A 10,908-nucleotide genomic window follows, 5' to 3' on the forward strand; every position below is an offset into this window, starting at 1 on the left:
TTTATTGGCTGTCACTTGGCTTTTACGTCCCACCTATGTCTATCTCTACTCCAGTATTGACGATTAGTTTACAGCGTAAGCTATTTTTGCACCTCTCTTGATCCTCGTGACTGACTGACCAGGTTTTCTCTTAGTTCTGTCTGGCAGAGTTCTTAACACCTCCATTCTACCCTATTGTGTTGGTTTCAGTTGGCCCCGTACATGTATGTGAGTTTGACGAGTGTACACAGTTGCCCCGGTATATCCAACTCAGAAGCTGGCATTCTCTAATTCAAATCTACACAGACAAAAGGATGAAATTACCAAAATGTAGCTATGAATAGGATGAAGGCCGCAGACACCACGCAACTACGTTACTTTTTCGACATGTATAACTGTGTGTTTTATAACAAAAAATTAATATTATTGAAACCCAGAATCGATTTTCTCGTTCCTATCATCAGTGGGAAAAGTACGGAACTAAAGGATACAACAAAAGAAACTGAAGTTAAGTACTGTAAATATAAATCTTGTTACCTTTTGCGTTTCCTATATTGGTTTTATTGCACTTGTATCTTGATGCTATTTCAGAAACCTTTATATTTACAGTACTAAACTTCATTTTCTTTTTGTTGTGTCCTTTAGTTCCGTAATGTTTCCCACTGATGATAGGAACGAGAAAATCGATTCTGGGTTTCAATAATATGTTTTGTTATAAAATACACAGTAATACATGTCGAACAAGTAACGTAGTTGCGTGATGTCTGCGGCCTTCATTCTATTCATAGCTATACTAACATTATTATCTCCACGTAGATTATTTGGATATTATCAAAATGTGTTTATAGAATTCTATAAGAAAGCAAAACTCCCCCTCTAATTACCCTCTCCTAAGATATCAACGGCTCATAACTTTCAACATTCCCTGACCCTTTGGATCCATTGCATCATTTTTATTTTATTTATTTATTTATTTATTACAGCATCTCATAGCACAGTGATAACACCGGCCAGTACAAAGAGAGAGGGTGTTAGCCAACCACGGCAAGGAAGGAAGAAGGGGAGGAGAAGAAAAAAGGGAACCGGTATGGATAAGTAGTGATTGCAACAAAATGAGAAACACAAAATCAAAGTCAAGGCGCGACAAGGCTCTTAAAAAGGTGGAGGGAAGAAAGGTCCTTAGCTTCTTGGGGAAGTGCCAGCCACGCAGAGTACGCAGTGAAAAGGGGAGAGTGAAGTAGAAAGGAGGACTTGGGTTTCGGAAGGGAAAGGGAGTTTCTCGTGCTACGGGAAGAAAACCAGTTGAAACAGTGGAGGTGAGGTGGACACAAATTGAGTTTGAGAGAATGGATAAGGGTGACAAGATGGGGCGTGGGTAAGCTGAGTAAAAGAGGAGTTTACAAGAGATTAGGAGATGGTAACAGTGAGAAGAGAGGATTCCTAAAGATGAACTTGATCGTTTACATATGTAATCGATGTGGGGTTCCCATGAAAGATTAGAGTCAATGAAAATGCCATGATGCTTATGGCTGGAGACTATGTCTATAGGCTGGGGGGAAAGTGGGATGGAGGAGGCGCGGAACATCAGGCTTAGAAGGAAAGAGCATAATTGTAGTTTTAGACACATTGGGCGATAGCCGCCAAGACGACATCCAGGAAATTACTCTTTGAATCCCGTTAGCTAGGTTACTCATCAGGCCAGTGATGTTAAGAGATGCCCGTAGGAGCGTTGTGTCGTCTGCGAGCAGTGATGTGCCCGGGGCAGCTGCGGGCAGATCATTGACGTATAAGATAAAAAGAAGGGGGCCGAGGATGGAACCCTGGGGAACTCCGAATAGTACAATTGTGTCGGCTGAGGACGTCCCATGTACCGTGACGTACTGCGTTCGCCCAGTTAGGTAAGATGTCAGCCATAGCAGGGGATTGCCGTCTACAGTAAATGATCCACGAAGCTTGGCCAAGAGCCCCCGGTGCCAGACGGTATCGAAGGCCTTGGCAAGATCGAAAAAACAGATCCCGACTAGATCTCCAGCATCCCGATGTCGACGCACTAATTGCACCAGGCGCGTCAGCTGAAGGGTGGTAGAATCGCCTCTGCGAAATCCGGACTGAGCTGAACTCAAACGTGACGAGACATGACAGTACAATTGGTCGTAGAAAACGCGCTCACAGAGTTTGGAAACACAGTAGAGATATCGGACGGTAGTTTGATGCTTCGTGGCGGGACCCTTTCTTGTAGATCGGTATAACATTAGCTGTTTTCCATGCAGAGGGAAAACGACCAGTGCGGAATGATAGGTTGAAAATCAGACATAAGGGGTATGCTATTGAGTGCGCAAGGGACTTTAATACCAGATTAGTGATGCCGTCTGGGCCTGGCGCCTTGTCAGACGGGAGCGTTCGAATGTAACGTCGGATGGCAGCAGTCGTAGTAAAGACAGATGTGAGGCGGTCAGCCTCACCCGACTCCTCGGCAATGGGGGGAATGGGTAGAGAATGGTCATCAGGCACGGCCACTGAGGCGAACTGAGAGTTCAATGCAGTGGCTTTAGCTGAAGAGGTAGAAGCCTGCTGCGTAGAACTAATGGTGAGTGTCGGGATGGCACGCGATACTTTATGATTTTTGGATTTGTTCACGAACTGAAACAGTGATGGGCGGTTTTTGTCCTACAGCGTAGCTTGTACGGACCGAATGTATCCCCGGTATTTCGATCGAGTCAGACTCTTCACCAAGTTCCGTTGAGATCGATTTACATGCATGTTAAGCTGGGTTGGGTATTTCTTGCACCCACTGTAGAAATCGTGCTTTGCCTTAATGGCGGCATTTTCATGAAACACTTCATCAAATTCAGATTTGTTACTTGTAGTACTCTCTCATTTATTTGTTTCCGTCCTCTTGTTGTGGATTGTTCATGATTGTATTTTACTCTTCCTCCTTATCTTATATCACATTTTGAACAGGCGGCCAGGTAACAATTTTATGATGGCAATAAACAGAATCAGCTCAAGCGACATGTTACGAAGGTTTTATTGAGATGTAAAGTGGTGATGGGCAAAGAAATAACTGGGATGGAAATGTAATGTGAAAAACAATAATAGGAACGATGAAAACAATACATTTGCATCGAACTAGCTTTCGGACAACGCTCATCAGGAAGCATCGTTGTACTAATTAACAAATTGCACCGCAGATTACTATAGCCTGACCTTTGTGTTCAAAAGGAGGGTGTTATCTTTTTGAAATTGTTCAACCAGTAGAATGTTGTGTTTGTCTGGCCGTGTGGGGCCAGAATTTTGTCTCTGGTGTTGTTTCATACTTGACTTTTGTCCCCTTTGAGTGTTCGATTGTTATTGTTCAAGTGCATGTTATCGTTCCAGAATAGCTTGGGATACTGTTTTGGCATTGTTTAAAAGGTGTTATTATATCACTATTGATCCTTTAACCTAACTGCAGAGGAAACAACTAAACACAGGAAGGGAGCACTTCGGTCCTGCCTGGTAACCACCCTTCAGCGAGACTGCAAGCGAACTGCAGTTGCGCTGAAGACGAATCGACACATCGACACGCTCCAGGACTTTGCGGCCGATCGAACGAGCTGGGGCAACATATGCTCGGCCATCACATGAAATTATCGACTGTCTTACGTGTGTGGACGATGCTTGTGCTCACTACTATATCAGAGTCTACAGGCATCCGAAGCACTGATTGTATCTGTATTATTTTCTACTCAATGTATGCAACACTATTATCTCCACATCACCATGTTTTTATCTTTGTTATGTTTTTTCGGGTTCCCTTCGGGAACGGATACGATAATTTACTTACTTACTTTACTTTTACTTATGTTTTTTCACTCCATTGTCGTGAGTTCCCCTTGGGAACGGATACGAGAATAATAATAATAATTGATCCTTTATAGTAATCTGTGTTGCAATTTGTTAATTAGTACAACAATGCTTCCTGATGAGCGTTGTGTGAAAGGTAGTTAGTTGCATGTTTATATTTTTCATCGTTCTTATTATTGTTTTTCACATTACATTTTCATCACAGTAAATTCTTTTTCCGTCACCACTTTACATCTCAATAAAACCTTCGCAACATGATGCTTCAGCTGATTCTGTTTTTTCACTTGATTGCCATCCTAAAATTGTAATTATCACTGTCTTCATCATTTTGGGAGAACTGTGGCAATACGCCCAGTGGGAAGGCAGATTTTGCCTGTGCTTATGGTGAAGTAAAGTAATGCTGAACAAACAAACAAACAACCACTGACGGTCAACTGGGTACTCACTACTCGCAGTGAGGGTAGCATGAATGCAGCTAGCGAGGTTTGTGAGACTTACCACGTCACCCATGCCGCTATAGCTATACTAGCTGCATCTACCACCTTGGTATGCCAGACATGGTGGTGGCCTGACACAAGCCAATCGTCCCATGCTGGTTGTGTTCTTCAACACATAATTATTGCACAAGTATTGCCGGTGGTACAGCGATCGTGTAACTTGACCCTCTATTTTCTTTTTTTAGTTGTTATAACTGTGACGGCGTTTATCCCCTGCAGCTTTGCAGGTGTCCCGTGGAAGGTATCGCTTCAGATTTGACACCATTTTTGGGCTCTCGATGTGCTACCTTCCTCGTCATCCTGTGTCAATCCTGCTACAAAACGACTATTAACACGAATTGAATTGCCAACTACTCAAAACAAGACTCCAGGGTTTCAGTGCTTCACTCTCACAGTTTTATCTATCTTTCTTTTTCGTCCATCGGTTTGGGGGAAAGTCTTTCGAAAAATTGGCTCTCACCACCAGGGACACCCGCTTAGGGCCAGCGATGCTCTGCCACCGTTTTTCTCTTTCACCCTCCCGTTTTCCTAGTTTCCTGTACCCAGCTATCAATACGAAAGGGTAAAATGAAGACTTGGATTTAAACCTGTTGACCACTGACACACATTACAAGACTCTTTCATTAGGATGCAAATTCCTTCCAGAAGGCATAGGTATTGTGTTCCTTAACAAGAGTGCCTATCCGAGCAGCATTCCTGTGATCCCTCTGTGCTTACTGGACGTTAGTATGCACGAAGTTGGATAATATCACCATAATAATTATGTGCTTTTATGTTATGTAAACAAGACGTGTGTGGGTATATGTGCATGCGTGCGTGCGTAGGTGTGTGTGTGTGTTTTTTGTATTCGTGAGTGTATGTGAACGGGGGTTTGTGGGTGCGTGGTGGTCACAAGGTACATGGCATTTACAGTGTACAGTGTATATGTACATGTACATGTACATGTACATGTACATGTACATGTACATGTACATGTACATGTACATGTACACTGTACATGTACATGTACACGTACATGTACATGTACATGTACATGTACGTGTACATGTACATGTACATGTACATTTACATGTACTTGTACATGTACATGTATGTGTGTGCTTGAGAGAGAGAAAGAGAGAGAGGGAGAGAGAGAGAGAGAAAGCCACGGGAAATAAATAAAATAAAACAAGAAAGAGATGATGGACGAGGGAAGTTGCTCATTGACGGGTGACATAGCCTCATAGGGAGTCCGTAGCCCAGAGCCAATTATTTTGACGCAAGTGGCGATGGACGTTCGTCTTGAAGGATTGGAGAGACTTCAACTGGGGCATCGAATCCGGAAACATGTCTTGCGGAAGCCTGTTCCATTTATCCACTACGCCATATGGGAACGAACGCTGGAGAAAGGGGGGGGGGGGTCGTGGGGAGGAGCACTGCTTGTAGCTGATGCTGGTGGCGGACACGGAGCTGCGACCTTGTCCGCGGGACGAGGTTAGCTTCCTTGCGAGGCGGCACGAGCGCAGAGAGGTCTGGATGGTCTCGAAGGCACATTAGCTTGTACCAAGAGTACATAACCCCCCAGAGTGTGCAACGCCTGATCCAGCTCTGCATAGGGTCTTGGTCGAGCGGAATCGGATCTTTGCGTCATAATACCGTACACATCTGAGGGGAACCCGGGGAGTCGCGGGTACTCTTGGATCAAAAACAATGGTGCCCTGCCTCGAGACCGGCCTTGCGCTGGTGTGAAGTGTACGCATGACATCAGAAGATCCGATTCCGCTCGACCAAGACCCTACACAGAGCTGGATGGGCGTTGCACACTCTGGGGGGTTATGTACTCTTGCTTGTGGTGTGTGTGTTGTGTATATCTAGAGTGCGGATGCAAGTTTTTGCGCTCCGCGGTCGAGCTTGTTTCACTGGTGTAGCTGCCTTCGGCAGGACCGCACCTACACTGATTTGTTCTAGTGTTGATGTATGACTCAATAATATGGCGACTAACGAAGATATGGACTTAGCTCTGCTGACATACGAGGAGCTGCTCACAGTTTCCCGAGCTACAGGACTGACCAACCCGGAGACAATGGGCCGACAAGACTTGGTTGTTGCCCTTCGCAAGGAAGGACTAGGAATACGGAAGTCACCAGACCAAATGGTAAGCGACCTGCTCTCCACTTTTCAGCTCCTTAACGAGACTATAAAAGGTATGGCTTCAGAAATAGAATGTCTTCGAACGAGCAAGACAGACGCCATTGTCTCCTTGCAAGTAGAAGTTGCTCAACTGAAGGGAGTAGTAGAGAGAATGCAGTCCACAAATCTCGTACCCGTAGCGTCCCCAGCTTGCACTGACCAAGAGAAATTGTACAGTAGCACTGCAAGGAAAGCTGCCTCACCAACAGGCACACACACCAGCACGGACGGTAGTACACGTACTACTACAAGAAGTAGTACCCCAACGGCCAGACCTGACCTGCCCGCCAAACCTCAAACGCAAGATACAAGCACAAGCGACAATGGGTGGCAAAACCCACACCGCCGCCGCCCTGCACAAGCCGACACCAACACTACCGGTAGTCCACTGAAACGCACTATCACAAGCCAGTTCACAAAAGAGCCAGCCCGTACCAAACGCACTGACCTTCAGGGCGTGGAGCGGGTGAAGCGCACGGCTTTCTACCTTGGCAATGTAGACCTTGGATGCGATGCTGCCTCAATTGAACTGTGGTGTAAAAAGAAAGATGTCGACGTTTTTCACTGCTCAATCTCAGAATCACGGTACTTTGGTACAGCTTATGCCCACCTGGTTGTGGGAGAGAACTGTGTAGACAAGATCCAAGGGCCTGGTTTCTGGCCTGACAAAATTAGTATCCGGAAATGGAGGTTCCACACTGACCAGGCTGAATCTGAACAATGAGTAAACCAACACCTCAACTTGACCCTAACGCAACACCCTTCTATCCTTCAACGCCCCTAGCCTCCTTTCCCGTAGCCTGTATCAATGCACGTTCCCTTAGAAACAAATCTGCTGAGCTATCCGACTTTCTCACGACCAGCTGTCCCCTTGTTGTTTGCATAACTGAAACCTGGTTGTGTCCACAAATTTCCCTCTCCTTCCCAGGCTATGAATGTTTTCGAAGGGATCGACCCACCTCCGAGAATAAAATTAACACCAACGACTTCCTGGCCTATGGCGGTGTTGCTATCTTAGTAAAATCAAGTGCATTTGGTCCTATTACCCACCGTACAGACCTACATCTTCCGCAATTCGAAGCTACCTGGGTAGAGATATCGCCATCCACTGGAACCTCTGCTTGGCCCACGCGCCAGCAGCCCATCCAAATTGCGGCTGTCTACCGCCCACCGTCCACCGACCCGTCGGTGATAGATAACTTTTACGCCTCGTTTCAAAGCTGCTTGACTAAAATACGGACCCCTGGCTCGCCAGTCCTCATCATGGGAGATTTCAATGCTAAATGTTCCACCTGGTATGGAACAACAACAGACACTGCAGGCCACCACCTTTCATGTCTTCTTGACATGTTTGCCTTGCAGCAACACGTCACATTCTCGACCCAACGCTCCCACAAAGGCAATGAGGCTGCTCTGGACCTGATGATCACTGACACTGCAGCCAGCATCTGCGATCCGCGCCCCTCAGCCCCTCTCGGTCAGTCGGACCACTCAATTGTTCTCGGCCGTTTGTGCATCCCGACATGTACCGCATCACCACCTGCACCCAACACTACACTGCCCTCCCATTCCTTCCAGATACCTGACTTCAGTCAGTTTGACATCTCCTCCATTCTTCCCACTCACCTTGTTGCTCTAAATGAATCCATTGCTAATTTGAACTGGCATGCTGCTCTCCAGTTGAAGCTTGGAGATCCAAACCGTACTGCTCCAGCATTTTATGACATCCTTCATAGTCTATGCTCCGCTTTCCTACCCACCCGGTCGCGCTCTTCAGCCCCTAGACGACGTACACCAAGTCCCCCGTGGCTGACACGTGCTGTTAAAGCTCAGCTGAAGAGGAAGCGAGACTCGTACAGCTTGTATCGCAAGCATCCTACCCCTAGCAATCACGAGCATTACAAGTGCGAACGTAACAGAGCACGAATCCTATCTAGAGAGGGTCACCGCCAGTATGTGTCCTCCATTAGCACTAACCCCTCATCCATTATTGCATCCACCCCTAGTTTGTTCAAGTTTGTTAAGCAGCTTCGTTCGCCGACCCTTGTTGGAAACCCTATCATCACTGAACTCCATGAAAATAACACAGTACACAACGACCCTACCCAGATTGCCAATGCTCTGAATCGCCAATTCATCAGCTTTGGAACACCGGATGATCCTGCATGGTCTCTCCCTGGTATTCCACACCACGGGCTCCCAGCACTAACCTCATTTAGCACTACTCCCACCGCCATTGCCCACCACATCCGTCGCCTAAAGCCCAAGAAGGCGGCAGGTGCAGATGGCATATCCCATGAACTGCTAAAAGCCCTGTCTCCTAGTATAGCTATCCCTCTCAGCCTAGTTTTCAACCAGTCAATCGCCACCGGAATCTTCCCTGATGTCTGGAAGGCAGCTGTGGTTGTGCCTATTTACAAGAATAAAGGCAGTAAACTGTCTGCATCCAATTACCGGCCGATTTCACTCCTTTCCACCATTTCAAAGCTCTGTGAACGTGTGGCATTTGGCCACTTATACCAACATGTGAACCCGGTCCTTGACCCGTCACAGTCTGGATTTCGGCGAGGCGATTCGACCGCCTGGCAGTTGCTGAGGCTTGTGCAGAAGCTATATGAATGCAAGGATCAGAAGCAATTTAGCCGCCTATGTTTTTTCGACCTCAGCAAAGCATTTGACACTGTCTGGACAAGGGGTCTCCTCCATAAGTTAGCAGCGTTTGGCGTAGCCGGGACGTGTCTGCAGTGGCTCACCAGCTATCTCACTGAACGTCGACAGAGTGTCCGAATTGGACATGCCCTGTCCGCCCCTCAAACAGTCCACTCTGGAGTGCCCCAGGGCTCTATCTTGGGGCCTCTATTGTTCATCGTATACGTTAATGATTTGGCAGGTTTGGATCATACCTCACTCTACGCGGACGATACAGCGCTCCATATAACCGAGCCAGGCTTATTGCAAGCCTGCGACTCGCTACAGTATCACATTAATCAAGTTGTGCGCTGGATGTCGAAGTGGAAACTCCGCCCCAATGTGTCGAAAACGGCAATCCTTTGTATCCCCCCACGACCCTCCAGTGACCTCACCCTCCTTACGACTCGGCTTTTTACTTTCCCTGATGATCCCATTGCTATCAACATTGTTAAAAATCACAAACACCTTGGTATATTTCTTGATGAACACTTGTCCTGGGATTCGCACGTAACCTATATTGAAAAGCGAGTTTGCTCCGCGATAGGCTGCATTTCTCCTCACATCTCCCATCTACACCATGGTTGTCGAATACAAATTTATCACTCTTATGTTCTTCCTTTGTTTGATTACTGCTCTCTCGTTTGGTCCTCCGGTCTATCCTCCGCTCTTATGCATCGGTTAAAAGTCACCCACCGTAAATTACTTCGATTAATATTTCGCATGCCCCCTCTGACCTCCTCTCAGACGCTATACATTATGGCTTCCTCTTCCCCTCTCTCAGAACGCTTTCCCCACTCGGTATGCAAATTCATTCACCGTATTAAGCTTCAACTTGCTCCTCCTCATGCACTTGCGCATTTAAGCTGGTTCAATAATAGCTCGCGTACTAGATGTTCTCTCCATTTCCCACTTGCCAGGTCATCGATCCTTTTAAAATCCCCTCTGTTCAAGTCCTATTCTCATTGGTCTCGGCTTCCGCAGGAGGTAAAGTCTCGTGACACCTTCGCTGCATTTTGTTCCATTCTGCCCGCGCCTAAGTTGAATTGAATTGAATTCGTTGTTTTCCATTGCTAGCCTAATCTTCGTACTGCTCTCTCCAGGTTCCTATAGTACTCCTTTTGTTTTGTTTTCTTTTCTCTTTTTCTTCTCCTTCTTTTTCTCAGTTGTCCCCACCATGGCTGGTTAAAATCGCCCGCATCACATGCTTATTGGCACTATGTCATCGTGATTGTGAAATAATATTAATAATAATAATTGTACATGTACGTGAGAGCGTACACTTGGCGGCGGGCAGCTAGGCTCTGCAGCAAGGCGTCAGGACCAATGATAGCAAGGGCCTTCCGCTGTACTCGGTCGAGACTTTGCAGGTGAGAGTTGGCTGGGCCCATCCATGTCAATGGTGCGTATTCGAGTACAGGGCGTACGAAGCCTCTGTACGTTGACAAGCGTCCTTCACGACCAAGGAAACTTGATGCTCGACGCAGAAATCCTAACCGGGCTACAGCAAGAAGAGAAACATTGCGGAGATGGCGTCTGAAGGTGAGCTTGCTGTCGAAGGTCACTCCCAGGAGCTTCAGCTCGTCCCCGCAGGGAATATCATGGGCTCCGAACGTTAGGTCTGGGAGTGGCCAGGTCCGTGCTGGGGTTAATATTTTAGCCCTTCATGCATAGCGTGGACACAACTCTCGCAGGCGGATGGGATTCCAACACATAATTGAGAAGGTGC

Source organism: Sycon ciliatum, chromosome 9 (genome assembly GCF_964019385.1).
Source record: "Sycon ciliatum chromosome 9, ocSycCili1.1, whole genome shotgun sequence".
Classification (NCBI taxonomy): domain Eukaryota; kingdom Metazoa; phylum Porifera; class Calcarea; order Leucosolenida; family Sycettidae; genus Sycon; species Sycon ciliatum.